Source organism: Pinus tabuliformis, chromosome 4_1 (genome assembly GCF_031772625.1).
Source record: "Pinus tabuliformis cultivar Carrire ecotype Pingquan chromosome 4_1, CPIR1, whole genome shotgun sequence".
Taxonomy (NCBI): Eukaryota; Viridiplantae; Streptophyta; class Pinopsida; order Pinales; family Pinaceae; genus Pinus; species Pinus tabuliformis.
This window is the reverse complement of record NC_142303.1, coordinates 915,539,219-915,560,964: the sequence shown is the minus strand read 5'-3', so window position 1 is coordinate 915,560,964 and position 21,746 is coordinate 915,539,219.

Below are 21,746 nucleotides of genomic sequence, written 5' to 3'. Positions count from 1 at the left end.
TACAATATTTAGAAATGGAGCATTTGTCAACAACTGTTTTAACTACTCAAAACTAGCTGCACATTCTTTTGTCCATTCAAATTTCTTACCTTTCCTTTGCAATGATGTAATAGGAAAATAAATTTGTGAGAATTTCTTGACAAGCCTCCTGTAATGACCCGCTAACCACATAAATGACCTTACCTCATCCACATTCCTAGGAGCTACCCATTCCATGATAGCTTTTATCTTTTCTAGATCCACTTCTATGCCTTCCTTGGAAACTACGTGCCCCAATTAATGTACCTATGTTTGAAATAAATTGCATTTACTAAGCTTGGCATACAATTGAAGTTCCCTGAGGAATCTCAACAATGTTACTAAGTGTTCAACATTCTCTTCCACATTCATAGAATTTATCAATATATCATCAATGAAAATAATAAAAATTTTGTCCAGATAAGGACATAACACACTATTCATCAAGCACATAAAAGTAGTCGGAGAATTAGTCAAACCAAAAGCAACTACAAAAAAACTCATAATGCCCATACCTGGTCTGGAAAGAAGTCTTATCGATATCCTCTTCTTTAATGCGTACATGATGGTATCCTCATCTCAAATCTATATTTGGGAAACCCACTGCTCCCTTCAATTGGTCAAAAAAGTCATCAATCCTTGTCAAAAGATACTTATTCTTGATGGTTATCTTATTCAACTACCTATAGTCAATGCATAACCTGAGAGTACCATCCTCCTTCACAAACAACACTGGTGCACCCTAATGTGACACACTTGGCCTGATGTATCCCTTTTCAAGCATTTCCTTCATATTCAAATTCAATTCCACTAATTATGGTATGCACATCCTGTATGATGGCTTTGATTCTGGTGTTTCCCCTGGTACTAACTCAATAGAAAATTCCACTTCCCTGTGAGGTGGTAACTCTGGAATATCTATAGGAAATACATCCTGAAATTGCTGTAGAAATGGACACTTCCTAAAAACTTCTGCATCCTCAACATCCTTGCCTTTATCACTGGAAATATGTATTGCAAATAACACACACCCTTCCCTACGACTGCGCTTTGCCTACACAGATGTCATCATTCTAACTGATGTTGCCTTCTTCTTACCCTACAAGATCCTCTGTTCTCTATTTTCATCCAAGCACTCAATAGCCTTATCATAACAATCCACCTTGGTCCTATGAAGATACAACCAGTCCATACCAAAAAACGTATTGTATGATCCCAATGGAAACACATTGAAATGCGTTAATGTAGGCATACCATTGAACTCAAATGCACAAGATCTTACCCAGTGATGAACTCTCTTCTTTGTACTTGTATCCAACTGCACTAACCAAGATTCCGTGGGTACTTCTTTATTCAAACCACACTTATCCACCAGGTCATGATTAACATAACTATAATTAGATCTAGGGTTAATTAAAATATAAACAACTTGATCACAAAGCTTAACATCCATCTCGATAATAGATGCATGGTGATCCACATGTATCCAATGCTGCATAAATTTTAGGAATACTCTGTCCAACATCCCCCACTGTCCGTGCCTCCTAAGCACTATAGGTCTGTAGTCTACTACCTTGATGTTGTGGAAAATATCTCCTGTGATGATCTTTGCCACAAGTCCAACACTGTAAAGGATTCCTGCCATCACCCTTGTTCTGCCACTCAAACTGAAATCCCTGCCCTCTATCAAATGCATTGAACTTCTTACACAATGTTCTCTTTCTTACTTATGTCCTTCGGTCTTGTTTGCTTCTTATCCCATTATCCTTTATTCTTCTCATTACCTTTACAATCCTGCTTACTTTTTGTTCTTCACTTCGATTGCTCATAACAATGCTTTCCCTTTTTGATGGCTTCCTCCAATGATCTAGGCTCATCAAACTCAATGTTGTCTTTGAATGCTACTGACGAACCACTGATGAATCTATGAATCTTCACTTTCTCCTCCTTCAAATAAGGTACATACCTCAACAAATCCAAGAATCTCCTCCTTCAAATAAGGTACATAACACATAGAACTATTTTTCCCTGTCATCACACTATCTCTCAGATAGATACATCTCCCTAAAAAGTCTCTCGAATTATCTCCAAGTCAACTCCTCTTCATGAATACCTCTGAAATTCTTTACATCTTCCCACCAAATGTCTACTTTACCTGTAAGACTAAACGTAGCTATTTTATCCTTCATTTCTCTGAGTAACCATGTAATTTGAAAAACTTATTTATCCAAAGCAACCATGCTTCTACATCTTATGCCTTATTCATTTCTCCATAAAATATAGGTGCCTTGGATTTCTTGAACTCATCCGATAAATATCCCCTATCAATCCTATCATAAGGATGATAGCGATGATGACCATGGTACCTGTCCTAACCAGAACTAGAGTAAAACCCATGTACACTAACTTGTCTATCAGGAGTATTTAAGAACTTTCCATATCTAACCGTCTCATCTCTATCTGTCTTGTTCCCACCATGAGACCTACTACAATATGCTCCATTAGTCCTGTCCTCCTATCCATGACTGATCCTAAGTGGTCCCTATCTCTACAAGTATGACAACCTTTGAAGGATGACTGCATTAACCTCTGCTTGTTTCTCATATTCCTTGGCAAGTCTCTCTTGTGATTGAATGATTTTGTCATTATCTCCTTTGTAAATCCTTATTTCTACCTTCAAAATTCTTAAAGTGTCTGCTATGTCAAGAGAGTACCCATCATAATGTTGCTCATATGAGCTATAGGGAGAGTCTCGTGAACTGTAGTCTACGATTTTTCTAGTAATATTTGATCTTTTTCTTCCTACAAGTATATCATGTTAGCTAAATGAAAATATAAACATAACCAACATACCTCAGTATAGTTCAGGGGAGGATATCTCATTTGCAAGATCAACCATATTAGCACAATACATGTTAAACATAATCATAGTTGTTGGTGCAGGAATTGCAGTTCAACAAACTCCTTCAAAACTTAATTGTCAACTCGGGGCAACGTAAGCCTAGAGGCGTAGCACAGGAAATGCCAAGATCAATGGTACAAACTTTCACCAAATATGTTCCTAACTTCGCTAATTACACTTGAAGAATCAAAGAATTACAAAGAAAATAATACCAAAATAATTCTGGTGCCGGAATCAAAAAGGAAAGTACATTGCGAAAACTCAATGAAAGGGACTTCAAATGAACATAAATAATCCTGATCTCTAAAAGACGGAAAATCAGATATCTGAGACTAAATGTTAGTATAGTCATAAGACAGAGAAATAATTAGGCTGTGAGGTGCATTTATCTATGTTACAGATTTTCCTTCCTGTTCTGAACCATCGTTCCTACACTACAATAAAGTTCTTGTACTGGAACAGGGTTCCTGTGTTGGAACGATATTCCTGTACTAAAACGATTTTCCTTCACTGGAAGTATGTTCTATTCACGCACTGAGTATTTTGGCTTTCATACAAGAATTATGGGTTCTTGTACCAGAGTACTTTGTTCCTGTACTAGGGTATCGATTCTTGTACCAAAATAGAGATTCCTGTACTAAAATAGATATTCCTATATTAAGAAGTTTGTATCCTTGTACTGGGCTTCCTTGTATTCTTGTACTTTGCATGAAATGTAAAGTGTGCTTAACTAGAAATGAACTTGCAAAGAAAACCAGAGAAGAGAAATAAATGCATGTAATCGAAATATTCCTTATTTAAGCATTCATTGAAAGAGTGAAAAATACTTTGAAAGCCAAAGGAATTTGTTACTGCAACAGAAATTTCTTCATGGGAAAGTGATCATTCACTCTAAAATCAAAGAATCCCTTCTTTCTTAGATGTCATGAAATTAACCAGATCTGCAGTTTTATCAAGTAGAGGTTTCAGGTCAAAGGCACCTTCACCAAATTCCAGTCTTTGAACTGAACTATTCCCACAAGAGATTAAGCATAAACACAGATCCTTCTTATATAGACATCATTTCATTAACACTTAGAAAGGTGCAAGTAAATCAACCCTAAGTTAAACGAAACACACTTGCATAAAACACATTTGCATAATAAGGAAATGAAACGCATTTTCATAAGGAAAAATAAATCCACTTGTAGAAATAAACACACTGGTAGAAGCAACCCTCGCTTGTAGAAATAAAGAATACTGGTGCAAGAAAACTGAAACACACTTTTTGCAGAAAGGAAACTACTCATCGACAGAAAGAAATGTGATTCAATCTTCAGTAAATGAATACACCCACACCTTCACACCTCGGATCCGAGTCACACAATTTATGAAGAAAACAAAGGTATGTTAGCTACATGAAAGAAATGAAATATTTCTTGCTCAAACCTTGCATACTAAAATATGTCTAGCACACCTACGAAAAAGGGAGAACGAGCTGGGTTGGCTGGGCCCTAGCCAACCAGCTTGTTTCCCTGTTACGAGATCTGGAAAATCAACTAATCAAATAACGTATCACATCAAATAATGAAACATGAAATGAGTAACTGGCATAGCTCCTTGTATTAACTTAGTAACTGCAAATGTACATCATGAATATCCAGATCCAGCCTAGAAAATATGGCGATACCAAAAGTTATAGTATAAACCAAAATTTCAATAGCATATCACTAACTATTTCTACTAGAAACCCTTATTAAATACATATTGTTCGGCTCATGGCCACAACAAAATTCAAAATAAAAGTGCAATATCGGCTTTCGACTGTTTTAACAAAAGACTAAATCAAGGTATTCGGTCAAAACCTTGGCCTCCATATCTCGTATTTTCCTCATGCTCCAAGCCCAAAAAAATGTTGTTGATCTGTTGGCAAGTAATATGCACAAATTTCCAAACTGGAATGGCCATCTGCGGCGACCTTGTTGATGTTGCCAGCTACCATCAGTACAAGAACGCAGATGGTACAAGAATAATCCTGCACCAACCCATCTTACACATCAATTAATACTTCTGCCTTATCAAAATACTTTAGGAAAGGAAACATGTAAGTTGCAAAGGTAAATAGACTATTTAATATTTTTAATTAATAATTAAGCTCATATAACCCTTAATAATGAAAATCATGAAGGTAGTGCAGGAATAAGCGCAAGGGTTATAAGAAGTGCAGGAATAAATGGGTTCCAAGGGTAAAACAGAGGGATTAGGTAGTGTGTCTGGGTGAAATGGAGGTTAAAAATAGGGCAATTGTAACGACTGGCATCCTCCCATTCCCATTTCGTTGTGTGTCCTCACACAACCTTACCTTTTGCAAAAAATGAGCATGGAGGACTCCCTTTAGTCCTGAATTTGAATATTAATCCACGTCTTCACAATCCATGAGTTTTCACTGCAAGCCTTCTTGAGTTGTTTCATCGTTTTCATGAGGCGAATGCAACACTTAGATGCCCAAAATTTCGATACCTTCTCTTGCCGCTTCCTTACTCACACCTCTGGCATCAATCCAGTATTCTTGCTTTGCACCATTCTGTTATGGTATTTCATAACCTGGTTCAACACTTCAAGTCTATAAATTTGTTTTTTCAATTCTTCGACCTGATTGTGCATATAGAAAGTAGGGTCTTCCTTATTGAGTTCTTCCTGTACCGGAATCCCTTCAGCAATTGACTCATGACAGGTACCAGTGTCATCGAGGGCAATCTCACATTGTGTCTCAAGACTATGAGGAATAGTACCCTCAGCTTGATCCACTGTTGGCTCCTTTCCTGCACTTGCACTATGTATATGAGACATTTTCCTTTTATTTACTTTCTTAATTAAGGTTTCCAAAGGAGTGTTATCCTCCTCTTCCACACAACCTGCACTAAACACAGAATGGACTACAACATCTGCTAGGAGAGAGAGAGTATATTTGATTGGTGAATTAGACTGGGGGTGATTTGTAGAAGGGGGATATTCCTCTGAATCATCAATGTTTATTGGAGAAATTGATACAGCATGGCCTCCTCTTGAGGACACACCCTTTTTCTTCACAAATCTCTTGGCCAGTCTCCTTGAAGGACTAGGGGTTTCAGTTATAGGTTTCTCCTCTTTCTCAAGCACCATTTACTTGGACTAGTTTTTCTTTGCTTTAGTCTTCGAGGCCTTACTAGTCTGCAAGGTTAATGAATTCCTATTTCGATCGGGCTTCCCCTTATTAGCTTTGAAATTCTTCCATGACTTGTTCACCGTACCCCCTCCTTGAAATGTTCTCAGAAACGCTTCCCAAGTTGTCTCCTCTCCATCTAACTCTTTTTTAACTAAAATTGCAATTAAACCATAATGACACAACTTAAACCCGACTTGACTTTCTCGACTCTTCTGAATGCTTTTTGACATTTTCTCTAAACGTTTCAACAAGAAATAGGGGAATTTGATCAATTTACCAGATTCAAAATGAAGTAGAAACCAAATATGGTACATGAATATTAATGAATACCTCCCCTCGCAGGTGAGGAATTTCTGCAAGATGTACAATAGATGTCTCCATTTTTAGACCATCGCTTTCCTTTGCAAACTGATGCCACGTAACTGACATCCTTTAAAAATCCCATGTGGACCTGTGAGTTATGCCCACATAACCTCCAAAGTGAAGAAAGATTACACCCTTTCATAAATGCGGAATTAAAACTAATTAAATCCTTATTCACTTAACAAAACCCCATCAAATTATTAGAACCCAAGACAATAGAAAACCCGACTATACACCTGATCAACGAAAAAAAAAGATATAACATGTCAATGAGCCCGGTCCCATTTCGACCACATCCGACCAGATCTAAAATATATTTAACCCGCATTGATAACATATCGGGTCTGACTTTTCCACCGACTTTGACCACTCTTACGGAGCTAATAAAGAATATAAATCCTTGATGTATAGATTTTCAGGTCCATTTTTGAAATTAAAGTTCGATCACTTTATGACGCAATATCCATTGGATATAAGAGGCCATCAAATCTATGGTTTGCCAGACTTCAACTAGCACACGGTTTAAAAATGGGCTTAAACCCCGCAATCGAATATGATCTAAGAGTTTTTATATGAGATCGACGGCTAGGAGCGAGTGTAGGGCTTCAGCCACTATCAAGAAATCTGTACTCTCCTACCCCCGCAGTTGTTTTCACCATCGGATCTACCAGCCAACGAACGGTCGTGACATATTTTGGGGTTTCTTCACAAATTATCAATCAATGCAATCTTTTGATGTTTCGGGGCTATTTCTTGTATTAAACCACATGCACATTCATTATAGAACACTTACGATCTTCTCACAAACAGATCATCATTGATCAAACCTATGATCAATGATGATTCATTCCTTCATTCAATCTCTGTCTACTAATCTAGTAGGGATAATCCACATCAACCAGTTTTCTCCGTTATATACAGAACACACACTCTTATCCTATATTCTGAGTATCAGCAAACACAATAATTCTCAAATCCTCAATCCAGAGACTAAAAGTTATAAACACACTCAATACTAAATTACACAAAGAAATACACAATCCACACTGCATTCATAATGATAAATGTTTACAGAAGAAATAGTCACACTCAACTGTTTTAGTTCTTTTCTCACTCATCCATCCTACCTTTCCATCTGAATCTAACCCCTTTACTCATTCCAAAATATTACAATATATACAAAATGCGGATTAATGAACCCATTTAGTTCAGATCTAGAAATCTCTCATTCTTCCCTAAAGAATCTCTTTACTCCACTCTTTTCTCAAACAAATGCTAATTTAAGCTTTCAAATCCCTCATATCCTATTCAAAACAGATAATCTAACTGCTTGGCCTGATCTCCACGTAGGGAGGATCAATCAGCTACTTATACCCTTTTCTGTTCAGATTTTTGATGAGCCCCAGAGATGGGTAACTATATGGGCTCATTCTGCCTCTTATTTTGATTTAATCCACCATTCTCAGTAGTTTTGTGCATGTTTTTGAATATTTATGTCAATAGAGTGAATTGGGTTAGTCACTTTGCCATCTAGTCTAATAAGTGTTTATTGTAGATTTTTTGGATAATTTTGGATACGGACCAGGAATTTATGAGCAAAATGGCAGCCAAACTCAAGGAAACAGGGAAGAGGACTTGTAGGAGGGGTGTCTCCTTCATTAATGATCCCTTTCCTTGAATCCTCCATCAGCAGCTCGGAGTACAAAGGCCCACATTGATGATTCCAAGGGGCAGCCGAGCAAGTCAAGTAGGACTGTTGTTATCTTTAGTTCTAGGAAGTTGAGTTCCTTAATTTTAGGAGGATTGTTGGGAGTCCCCATTTGTATAAATAAGAAGGCTTCGAGCCTTAGTAGGTTAGTTAATTCTTAGTATATTTTCACACTTTTGTGCAGCCTTGTACTCAACTCATTTTTGAGCTCTTTTTGAAGACAGTTTATGTGATGTAACTGCTATTTTTTGATAAATGAAGATGAAACAATTTTTGAGCCAGCACTGATCTTTTCCAGAGGGCTAAAGATCTTGGGTTAGGGGCTAACCCAAGCTACCCAGCAGTTCCTTTGTGTATTTATATGTTTTTTCTTTCATTCATGAGATAATTTTTGTTGTTTAGGTTCATCTTTCTTAGTTAAATTAGGTTGCTTTTTATGGTTAGAATAGTTGTTCTTGTTTCAAGTTGTTTAAGTAATTTGATGCAGTGACAGAAAAGGATCCAAAAAGGCGAACAGTAGGTCTTGATCTCCTTTCTCCCTTCTTGGGACCATGGTTTGAGGTCAAGGCACTACTACTGCCACCAAAAACAAAGTTTTTGCTCTTCCATGCAATTGCTAGTGTGATCCTTTGATTTGGAAAAGTTGATATTGGTCCATATTTAATTGCTTAATCATTCCATGTCCTTTTACCATAGTTCTCCCGCATGCTTTTCTATTCATAAGGTATTGTTCAGCATTTTCTGGTTTTAGGTCAGAAATTAAGTTAAGATAGACAAAACATTGTTTTTAAGTTCTTGCTTTGGTTAGTTTTGTGAAGTAAATGTGCAGATCTCTCGCAGGACATCCCAGCTTATCATTCCTCCATAAAAAAACCAGTACTAGCTCACTTCTCCCCGATTTCCCAACTCATTTGCAACATTTTGCCAATCTGCCCTAATTTCTGCGTTTTTCCATAAAGCTGCTTTCTTGCGACTTGAACGAACCCAACCATCTCCTTCATCCCTGATATTCCTTGACAAGTTATAGACCCCCCAACACCTTCATCCAGCCTTTATTTCCCCTCTCCCATCATTTTTCCACCTTCAAACCTCCAAAAACCACTTTCAGCCTCCTCCTGTAGAACCTCCTGTAGATCCCCTGCAACCTCTTGTAGAATTTTCTGTGAGTCATTTTTCGAAGTCTGATCACAATGGAAGTCTTCAGAAGGGTACTAGGGGCTTCTTAGGACCCCTCCACACCTTCCTCACCTTTTGCAAAAGCCAACTCCATCTTCCTTTGCCACCAAACCTCTGCACATCCATAACCAGTCAAAACACAAGCATAATAATTCCACATAAAAATGCTCAAAAGTACAAACAGATGATTTCTTCTCATTTCTCTTCAGAAGTAGATTGAATAAATTCAATTTACCTTCTTAGTAGTCAATGGCACCCATTTCAGTAGTTTGCATCTCTTTTCTTGCAAAAGTAGGGTTAGTGGGTAAACTAGGGTTTGCTAGGGTTTGCATTTCATTTTAGTTTTCTTTCTCTTTCTGCAAGTACAATAGCCCCTATAGTGTTATAGAAATTTTTGTGCCTTACAACATTGAGCATGAAATGTCCATAATCCAAGGGATCCAAAGTCCCTAAAAGTGTTGTTCCTGCCCCTAAAGGAACAAGGTCAACCAATGACAGCTTCTCCCAGAAGTTCTCCACCAAAAGCTACTCAGAATCAGTCAATTCAGGATCAATTCAGATGCTCTACTAGCTGCCTCCATTGCAAAGCACCCCAGTACACTAGCTAGGTGCGTTGCAATGCACCTAAATGCACTACCAGGGTGCGCTGAGCGAGAAATGCCAAATGGCAGTGTCATTCTGCGAGGTGTACAGACAATGGAAGCTTCCAGAATCTTCCTCAATGACACTTGCCTCACTGAGTTCGACCAAGGATGAGTAAGAGGCTCTCAGCCTCCAAGTGGAAGCAAGAACTGACAGAGAGAAGCCACAAGTCAAAACATAAGCTGACTCATCCTCTCTACTTACATCTATATATGGATCCCTCATCCTAGAGATCCAGAGGCTGGAATTTTGTACTTTGCAGAGAATTACTGTTGGTTTGAGATTGGGATTAGTGCATTGGGTGATTTATACTTTGTTGGAGGAGAGGAAGGGATTCCTTTGCTAGGAGGTAGATGCTGGATCGGGACTCACTTGGTTGTATCTCCTCTTGGACTTTCTTATCATATCAATAAAACTATTTGAGTTTCTCCTACATGCTGTGTATCAATGATGCTTTGTTATATTTGCATGCTTAGCTTAAATCTGATCCTAAGCTAGTTATGAATGTAAATCTATGTCTTTTGTGTAGTTTTCCTCGTCTGTGATCTTGCAGGAACTTGGTGAAGTTGGGCCAGTAAGGGAGCAGGCAGCGGGAAGCGAACAAAGAGGAGAGCCAGTGGATCAACAAACTAGCGAAAGACACAGGTTAGTTACATCCTTCCTCTTCGTTTACATTTCATAAAGAAGAATACGAGAATAGTTTTCCTTGTTTATTGCTAAGGCACTATCACACCTTAGAGTGGGATAGGGGCGTTCTAAATAGATACTTTTCCCAACAACAAATTGGCGACTCCACTGGGGAACGTATCTAGTTAGTTTATCTGTGTTTCTATTGTTGTTCTTCTCATAAACTTAGGAGTGGAGAATCGAACTGCATTTTCCATTTATAAATGCAAAGTAGAGATCTGCTACTCTAGTCCATTTACTGGGCCTGTTTATGATTTGAACACTTGACTCACAAATGATCTGATAGCCCTTTGTGATAGCTCTTAGTCCTCCTTTAAATCATCCCTCTAATTGTACCTTATTGATAGCTTTTATCCAGCCAAAAACCTTAGATCAAACTGCAAACCGTGTCCCAGAACCTAGAGACAATTCTCGTTTCTGCTTCAGCGCAGGCTCTGTGAAGAGACTCTGCATTTCAATGCAGGTCTCGAGAGGGCTACCTGCGTTGAAATTCAGTTTCTCTGTGCAACAGGTGCGCTGATCAGCCTTTGCCCTGTGCAGCTGTGGTTCTTTGCTTCTTTTTGTTTAGTTTTTATCTCTGATTTTTGCAGCCTGTTATCAGTGAGTGTACCTATCTGAAAACCCCTTTTCTTTGCCTTAATTCCGCCTCAGTTGTATAAAAGAAACTGTATTTGTTTTTGTGTATTTGTTACATCATTTGCAGTTTCCCATTACAAAAGTAAACTAGTCATACTGTCGCCCTTAGATCTAGACCTGTCGTAAGTGTCGTTTTGATCTTAGGAGTAAGTTTGTTTGTTGTTGACAGTTGATTACGCTTTTACTTTTGTCTTTTGGTTTGAATTTATGAATTTCTAGTGTCGAAACAAGTGTTTATTTCAAAATCATAAAGTGTCGTAATCGTCTCTACTTTGTTGATTTCGAAAAAGAAGCTTGTTTGTGTTTTCTCACTTGAAATCGAATTCAAATTTGTACAACAACTTTCTTTTTAGGCATCAATATTAAGAAAGTGAAAACAAATACATGCATATGTGCATTTGCATCTTCACAGTTTGTATGGATTGATTTAGGAAAAGTGCATTTACAGTGTGCTCTATGCTATTTGAGAAAAGATTGTGTCTTTCTTTTCCCCTTGTAGCTAGGATTTTCATTGTTGAAAAGAGATAAAAGCTTGCTTATCATCTTTAGACTGCATTTAGGAATTGTATCTACATCTCGTGGTGATCCAAAAAGGAAAACTTCTAAGAAAGATCAACCTAAAATAAATTGAATGAACTTAACAACGCTTTGTAACTTAACGCACAACATAGAGGTCTAGGCTAGAGACGTGTTCCGGCGTCGTAAAACCTGGTAACTGTTGGCCTCACTGATGGTTGGGTGATTCCTCCTGAGAGACGATAAGTGCCAATACGGATTGTGCTCCCACGTACCGTCGAGTATATATTGGGAGACCCCTATAGGCATAAAACCTTTATCCATAGGAAGCCGTGTCGGCCGCCCTACTGATCGCAATGCACTGAACACAGCATTCGGGAAGATTGACCGCCCGTACCCTAAAAAGTATTCTGCGGTTTTGCGATTGGTTTGGCACACCCTCTACCTAGAACTCCAGAGAAGTCCCTTTCGTTCCTTTTCAGACTCCTTAACGGAAAAGGTCCATCTGAGCACTTGTCACTTCAGGCTCATTAAAAATCGAAGGAGACTAGAGTCATCTTTTGCTTTTTCTCAACTCTTTAAAATTGAAAAGGCGAGTTGTGTCCAAGCGTCGTTAAAATTTATTTTAAAACGGAATAATCATACCCTTTTTCCTGCGTTGATCTTTAGGTTGAGAAAATGGAGCCTACCAACGAAGGAATTCCCCTTGGTGGAAATCCTAGTCCCTTCTCCTCTTGGGGAGATGTTGGTGCGCCCCATATGGCCACATTGTCGCTTCCAAGACTGACAATTGGCTTGCCGGTCTGGCTCTTCTCAACCAATGTCGTTCAGAACACCACTATTCCTGAACAGTCGAATCAGCAGTTAGACGAGTCCAGAATTTCCCACCAACCTTCTACTTCCTCTCTTCCTTCCTCTTCGAGTGACAGGACTGGTAAAGCTAAAAACCAAGTTCCTAAGGAGAAAAAGGAAAAGAAGAAGAAAGAGAAAAAGAAGGAGCCAAAGGCAAATAAGGGAAAACAAGTGTCGTCTAATGAAAATCCACACACAACACTGACCAGGCCTAAATTGCCATGTGTCATTTGCAAGGGAGACCACTTTCACAGAGATTGTCCTTGCATCCCTCGGATACTAAGGGACTGGTCTCCCCGTTTGCACAATCCGGTGTCGTCAACCTCTGATGGCCATGTTGAAAGCACACCGTCAACTAGCGAAAGTGAAGTCCCAGGACAAAAAGGGAGGGCTAGACCTCCCTGTAGACTGTGCGAAGGCGACCATGCCCTCCACCATTGTCCCTTCTTAGACGAGGCTAAAAGAGTCTTGGATGATCGTCCGGTTTCACCGTTACGACTTCCTCCTGGATATAAAAAACTCTTGCCGAGTCCTTCATTAGTTGAGAATCCAGCTGGCCCACTCAAGTGGTCAGCTGAAGCATCTATCATTGAAGATAAACCAACTGAATCCATACCAGACGAAAGTCAAAAGGTCGAGGTGGCAGTTGACCTGGTCTTGCCTTCAGAGGTTTTATCTTCGAATGATACAGTCACTGAAGAGGATAAGGATGACACCATCCAAATTCTCTTCATCAACACAGACTCTGACGAACACGGGGGAAATCCACCCATTCCTTTATCGCAGGAAGGAAGTTCGTCAGAGCGATACCCGGCCGTCTACTCGGTCCCACCACCAAGCAACCTAGTTGTATCCTTCGACTGGAACCAACTAGGCAGACCCCGTTTGCCAGCAAGCATACCATTCCGAATTATCGTTCAAATATACAGAATGGTCATGGCTGGCACCATCATTGATGAGGGGGCATCTGTGAGTATCCTTTCCTCTATTGCTTGGAAAGCGCTTGGTTCGCCATCGCTTTTGCCTGAGATGAGAAGTCTGACAGGCTTCGATAAAGGAACCAGTCGACCTTTAGGGATCCTCCCCAATGTGCCCATAACATTGAAAGGGAAGACCGTTCAAATGAACATGATGGTCATTCAAGGACCCTTGGATTATAACCTACTCCTTGGAAGAGACTATATTTATTGCATGGGAGCCATCGTCTCCTCACACTTTAGAGTAATGTGTTTTCCGCACGAAGGAAGAGTGGTCAAGCTCGTGGACCAGCTTTCATTTCCCGGATCACGCATCGCAAATAGTCATATACCATCCCTAAATGGTCTCTTCACGCAAGAAATGTCTCAACCCACGGTCCGTCTTCCCGATGAGCGTGAGTAATTCGGAGGGATATGACTGGAACCCAGGGGGCATGCATCCTGGTCTGCTTCGGCAGGAAAACTTTGGGTATAAGGTAGGTTTCCGCAGGAGAATATGACTAGTCCGTACCCCGTCCGTGATTGGAAGAGGGGTTGTTCTAGAATAAGATTCTTTTGTCAAAGTTATGTGAATCGGCGGGCGTCGTCATTCACCTTTGTCTATTTCGGTAGACATTGCCGAGGAAATGTTTTGTTTGCTGCGCAAATGAGACAATCTTTGGTAACCTGAAAGAGGTAGGCCTCTCTCGGTAAAACAAATGTTTTGGCGGAAGTGAAGTAGGGGTAACCTTGAAATCGTACTTTATACCTGGGGGCATGCAAACCTTTTGGAGTGCAAGCAAGGGGCGGCTATTTATTTTTTAAATTTTTAGGACCTCTAACCCTTTAAACTCGTAGGATTAGTCGTTTCCGAACTTGCATAAAGAAAGGATTCCGGGGCAAAGCTTTGTAAGGTGCAAGCTCCATAAAAAATGGCATCTTCGAGACATTTCTTATCATATGACTGGATTAATCGAGCAGTTTTAGCACATAGTTCATGCTCGTTAAAAAATAAACATAAGACCGAGCAAGTGTTTCAATCCGCGTTTAAGCTCGTTAAAAAATGAACTACCCTCCGGTAAATAACCACCATGAATGTAACATTATCAGCCATTAAAGCCTTGGTCGTGTTTGCACCATCACCTCCACTTTTCCATTGGCCGATCATTCACCTCCATTTGATTGTTTACCCATTTTGAGGAACAGCTGCGAAGAGTGATTTCACTAGCCATCCTTGTGACACTGCCGTGATTGGAAAACTCCAACCCTTACCTGGAATCAGTTGCTACCCGTTTTATCACTCGTTCCTCAAAAGACGAGTCTTCTTTAAGCTCTTTTCATCTGACTCATAAAATATGAAAAGATTGCCGAGTTTTGGCCTTCCAGCTCGTTAAAGTGACCGGAGGTGCTATCCCTCCTCTAGATTTTAATCTTTTTGGACCTGAGGGATTATTGCACAAAAAGATCGAGCGCTTGTTTTTTTCGGCTCGTTAAAACTATCGAAAATTCATCCCTTCTGTATTGTTTTATACTTTTTCGGACTTAAGGGATTAGATGACGAAAAAGGACTTCCAGAGTTATCTTTACGTACCTTTTCAGACTCTCTAAAGATGAAAAGGACCGAGTTATCTTTGTCGTTAGACTCGTTAAAAAGATTAATAGCGACAAACTTGTCTTTAGGCGAGAACGAGTTTCACTATCGCTAGGCTCGTTAAAACATAGCGATGGGTTTGCCCGAAGGGCAAATTATAGAACAAGCATATGTTATCCTCCTCAAGCTTGACAAAAATAAAGAGGTACTGGTCAGCAATGACTGGGGAAAAATTGGGAAGAAACTCAAAGAACCTTTATTGGTAGCAAGTCGCTCTTGAACATGACACTTCCACTCCGCGCCTGAGTCGGGTTGGGTTGTTTCATTCACCAGTCACATCACCATGGTCTCACCATACCATCCACCTTTGGGGTAAATGCTACCAATCCATCATACAAGTGTCGTCGATATGTTCAAGAGAAGTCATCCAGAGAAGTCACTTGTGTCCCATCCACTACCATACATTATACTTCATTCTTTCATGACCGCCACCCTGAACCATATATCATCAGATCGTTTTAACCTCCATCAAAATCATTTGCTCCGTTCCGTGTCACTGATGTGGGATACATTAAGGCCCTCCTTTGACGGATCACTTCTTGTTGACATCAGCTCATTATCCAAGAAGTTGATCTAGGAACACCCCTTCAGTACTTTGAAGCTTGCATGCCTCAATGGCAAGTTTCTCACTTCCGGCGACAGGTATACATCAATGACCTTCGACCGAAAGATTTTGCGTGGTGTTCGACGCCAAGTCCTTTATTCACACCACGTGAATTGTACTGCAGTACCTTGAGGGTCATTATCATTATCGGTGATTCCTCTCGTGCTTGTTAACAGTTTACATCATTGACTGGTAATCAAGCGATGTCTTTCCATGTTCGACTTCAGAACATTTCTCACATGGATCGACTTGTACTTAGAGTGAAGATCGGACGAGATTGAAGACCCCGGATCTAGTTTCATCCATCCGAGCTGCGATATATATTCAGGAAAAATAAAGACATTGACATGTACAGCATTGCAGCACAGATAATCATCCTACCAAAAGGATGATGATTTCATCAGAATCATCAGTCTATCATCAGACGATTGTCTGTCCTATGTACATAAAAATGAATTTATAAAGCTGAGCATGGGAATGCCCGCCTCAGCTAGATCATGAAAACAGTATGAAGAATAATGTATTGTATTGTATCTTATTACAGGTCTCCTCCCAGCATTGAAAGAACTTCGGATCCTCCTAATAAAGCATTTCACCCGATAAACGGCCTCATACTTTAGGGGGTAACTGTTATAGACATTTTTGTGCCTTACAACATTGAGCATGAAATGTCCATAATCCAAGGGATCCAAAGTCCCTAAAAGTGTTGTTCCTGCCCCTAAAGGAACAAGGTCAACCAATGACAGCTTCTCCCAGAAGTTCTCCACCAAAAACTACTCAGAATCAGTCAATTCAGGATCAATTCAGATGCTCTACTAGCTGCCTGCGTTGCAAAGCACCCCAGTACACTAGCTAGGTGCATTGCAACGCACCTAAATGCACTACCAGGGTGCGCTGAGCGAGAAATGCCAAATGGCAGTGTCATTCCGCGAGGTGTACAGACAATGGAAGCTTCCAGAATCTTCCTCAATGACACTTGCCTCACTGAGTTCGACCAAGAATGAGTAAGAGGCTCTCAGCCTCCAAGTGGAAGCAAGAACTGACAGAGAGAAGCCACAAGTCAAAACATAAGCTGACTCATCCTCTCTGCTTACATCTATATATGGATCCCTCATCCTAGAGATCCAGAGGCTGGAATTTTGTACTTTGCAGAGAATTGTTGTTGGTTTGAGATTGGGATTAGTGCATTGGGTGATTTATGCTTTGTTGGAGGAGAGGAAGGGATTCCTTTGCTGGGAGGTAGATGCTGGATCGGGACTCACTTGGTTGTATCTCCTCTTGGACTTTCTTATCATATCAATAAAACTATTTGAGTTTCTCCTACATGCTGTGTATCAATGATGCTTTGTTATATTTGCATGTTTAGCTTAAATCTGATCCTAAGCTAGTTATGAATGTAAATCTATGTCTTTTGTGTAGTTTTCCTCGTCTGTGATCTTGTAGGAACTTGGTGAAGCTAGGCCAGTAAGGGAGCAGGCAGCAGGAAGTGAACAAAGAGGAGAGTGAGTGGATCAACAAACTAGCGAAAGACACAGGTTAGTTACATCCTTCCGCTTCGTTTACATTTCATAAAGAAGAATACGAGAATAGTTTTCCATGTTTGTTGCTAAGGCACTATCACACCTTAGAGTGGGATAGGGGCGTTCTGAATAGATACTTTTCCCAACAACATATAGAGTTAGCTTTCTTCCATCACAGTAAAGATTTTTTTGAGAAATCATATAAGTTGGCTTGAGCTCCTAGCAAAGTTGCGCCAGCTGATAAAGTGACAGCTTGCAGTAAGAGCTAGTACTTGTGCATACAACACCGTCGCTTCCAAGTTTGTTACGAACTACCGAGTTGATAAAAGTAAAGAAGGAAGCCCCAGGAGTTGCAGCATTATTGCTGCAATACTGGAGCTCACCATTATTTTTGGCACCGTTGTCGGGAAAGCGTCAGAGTATTTTGTGATTACTGCTTTTCTTCTATTTTCTACTGCAACATTCTGCTAAGTAGTTTATTTCAGCAAAAGTAGAGTATTTGTTTTATTTCAATTCTCCAATTTCAATTTTGCAAAATTAGATTAGACATTTCCTGCTTTCATTTCCATTTTGCAATCTCATTTCAGCAAGCTTAGATTAGGGATTTCCCACTTTCATTTCAATTCTGCAATTTCCATTAAAGCAAAGTAGATTAGTCATTTCCTGCTTTCATTTCAATTCTGCAATTTCCGTTTCAGCAAGATTCATTTCAGTTAGTTGCAATTTTTTGTTTGATCCATTTCAGTTTTGCAGGTACAAGCAAAAAAAAAAAAATTACCCAAAAAAGAGATTTCCTTTCATGCCTCGTAGGAACAGAGACAATTTAGGAAAGTTCCTACCCAACACCCCCACCACATCACTAAGTCACCCTTCTCTCTGCTTTGGTGGCAGTGATCCAGAAGAACCTATAGGTGAACCTCTAGAGATATACGAAGATCCTATAATAGAACAAAAGCAAGAAACCATTCCTCCTGAGACCATGGCTGAAAATAGAAACATTAGAGGAAATGGGGAAAGAATAAAAGGTGCCTTTCCTATTCAAGAGACCACTGGTGACACAAAAATAAAAAACATAAGTCCTTCAGCCTTATCTCACTTCCATGGATTGACTACCGAAGACCCTGATACCTTCTTGTTTGAGTTTTTTGTTCTCTGTCGAACCTATGACTATGCAAAAGACGAGCAGAAGATGAAACTGTTTCCCTCTACCCTCAAGGATGAAACATTGCACTGGTTCATGGGGTTACCTGGAAACAGTATCAGAACTTGGGCCCATATGTAGCAAGCCTTTAACAACAAATACCGTGACTACTGTAGGTCAAAGGATACCAAGGAAGAAATCCTCCGAATGACCATGGGAAGTGATGAATCTTTAGAAGACTATGAAGAGAGGTTTCAACTCAGTTATAAAAGGGCCAGGTGCACACTTGACCCTGAATTTCTGAGGTTGGTTTTGCTCAGAGGAGTCCCTGAAGACCTTCTAGATACCCTCCATTTGCTGGCTAGGGGAGACATCTACCAACTGCCTTATGATGACATAAAGACTGTGTTTAGGAACCATTATAGGTTAGCTAGAAAGAGAGGTAGGGGAAGTCAACCTTTAGCCAGTACATCCTCATCCAGTTCATCTATTAGAAACGAACTTGAGAATCGGCTGGAAGATTTCCAGAGCGAGATGAGGTAGATTCTTGCCATGCAAATGGATACCTTGCATATCAAAAGGAAACAAGAGGAAGCCAAGAGGGCTTTGGCCATCTTTTGTCCCAGGTGCACTAGAAAGCATCCTAGGAACAAATTTCCATTGCACTCCATAGAAGTGTGTTTAGTTCGTGAAGAATACCATCCTACGAATCAGTGCCCTTCCTTGCCCGGAATTAAAGCTGCATATCAGGGGGTCGAAGGAGCCACTGAACCACTCTATTTCATAAACCAAAGGAGGCCTCATGGACACAGACCTTACAACAGGGAATTAAAGGGACATCCTAGACTTATTACAACCCCAATTAAGCAACTTCCATGCCTTCTTGGGGTCCCCTTGCTCATCCTTCCTGGTACACACCCCCTCCTTGGTCGTATCCTCCTTAGTACCAGGCTCCGCCAGTTACTCATTCGTTTCACTCTTATGCTCTGCCACAGCCTCAGTGGAATGCACCTCATGAGGGGTGGAGGCCCCAATACAACTATCCTCCCACTCTTTTGCCTCCACCACCTACTCAACCACAGCCATTACCTCCTGCTACCAAGACAACCCCAAATACCTGCTCAACCGAACCCGAACCAAAATAATAGACAGGCCCAACAGGTATATACTGGAGAAACATCATGCCCGACCTATGCTGTGGAGATTCAGGAGATTAACCTACGATCTGGGAAGGTTCTCCCAGATAGCCAACCTCCTCCTAAGGAGGATGAGGAAGAGAAACAAGAAAGTGAGCCAAGAGCCATTCCACCCTTTCCTAAGAGACTAACTGGAACCACACAACTGACCCTAGAAGAAACTGAGCTTCTGGGAGAATTGAAACAGTTATGTGTAAAGATACCACTTCTCCAAGCCATAAAAGATGTGCCTATATACAACAAGATGATCAAAGAGAAGTGCTTCAGGCATCTAGGAAAGCGTAGGAGAGATGTTCCAACTATCAATGTCATAGGACAACTATCCAACCTGATGTTGGGGTAGGTAATCTGTCTGAAATATCTAGATCCTGGGAATCCTGTAGTCAAAGTCCACATCAATGGCACCGTGATCCCCCATACACTGATTGATCTAGGGGCTGCCATTAATGTGATGACCAAGGACACTATGCTCAAGCTCAACCTTCAGGGTTCCCTGAGAAAGACCACAACAGTACAGCAGCTAGCAGACTGCTCCACCGTGACCCCTAAGGGGATTGTGGAAGATGTAATGGTCTCTATTGATTCCTAGGAGTACCTTGTTGATTTCTTGGTTCTCCAACCAAAGGCAAAATTCACTGGGCATCCTCTCATCTTGGGAAGACCTTGGTTTGCTACTGCAAATGCCTACATCAGTTGTCGAGCTGGGAACATGATAATCAAGAATGGGCATATGTCCAAACAGCTAGTCCTATATCCTCCTGCTCAACCTCTGTTAGAACATGATTTACCTCTCTGGTTGGAGGAGGAAGATGAGGATGAAGTCTATTCCGCACCACTGTGCATAGTGGAAGCTACCATGGGGGGTCCACAAACTGAGGATGATCTTATTAAGAACTTGATTCAGAATCCACCCCCAGTGTGTTACCATTAGAAGAGCTGGTGGAAGAAACCCAAGCCAATCCTTTAGTTGATCTCTGTGTGGCTAATCTGACCTCTCTCCAAGTCAAGAATGTGGAATTCGGCCCAGAAAGAACCTTGAAGATCAACTCATCCCTATCCACCTCTCAGGAGAAATAACTATGTAGATTATTGAAAAATCACTTGGATGCTTTTGCTTGGAGCTATAAGGAGATGAAGGGAGTCCACCCTTCAGTCTGTACTCATCACATTTACATTAAAGAAGATTGTAAACCAGTCAAGCAACCTCAAAGGAGGATGAATCCAGCCCTTAAGGACATTGTCAAAGAAGAACTACAAAAGTTGTTGGATGTATGATTCATCTACCCTAGATCAAGTGTTAGATGGCCTGGCAGGGAAGAAGTTATTCTCCTTCCTAGATGGGTTTAGCGGGTACAACCAGATCCAAATCAACCTGGAAGACCAAGATAAGACCACTTTCACTTATCCTTGGGGTACTTTTGCATATCGGGTCCTTCCTTTTGGGTTGTGCAATGCTCCCGCCACTTTCCAGAGAGCAGTACCGAGCATATTTGTTGAACTAGTTCATGACTTAGTGGAAATATATATGGATGAATTTACCCCTTACGGTTCTAACTTCCAGGAAGCTTTGACTAACCTAGGAAAAGTTTTGGCCAAGTGTATTGAAATGAACATGTCCCTTAGTCTTGAAAAATGCAAATTCTTGATGACTGAAGGGACCGTGCTAGGTCATACAATTTCTCAGTAAGGATTACAGGTGGATCCTAATAAAATTGCAATCATCCAAAGGGTCCCACCTCCTCAAAAGGTAAGAGATGTTTAGAGTTTCCTAGGCTTAGCAGGGTATTATAGAAGATTCGTCAAGGATTATAGTAAGCTAGCCTCTCCATTGTTTTGTCTTTTTGGAAAAGATGCTAAGTTCATATGGACTTACAACTGTCAAGAGGCTCTGGATGCCTTGAAAGGTAAACTGGTAACTGCCCCAATTTTGAGAGGTCCAAATTGGGCCCTACCTTTCCACATTCAAACAGATGCCTCGAACAAAGCCATAGGAG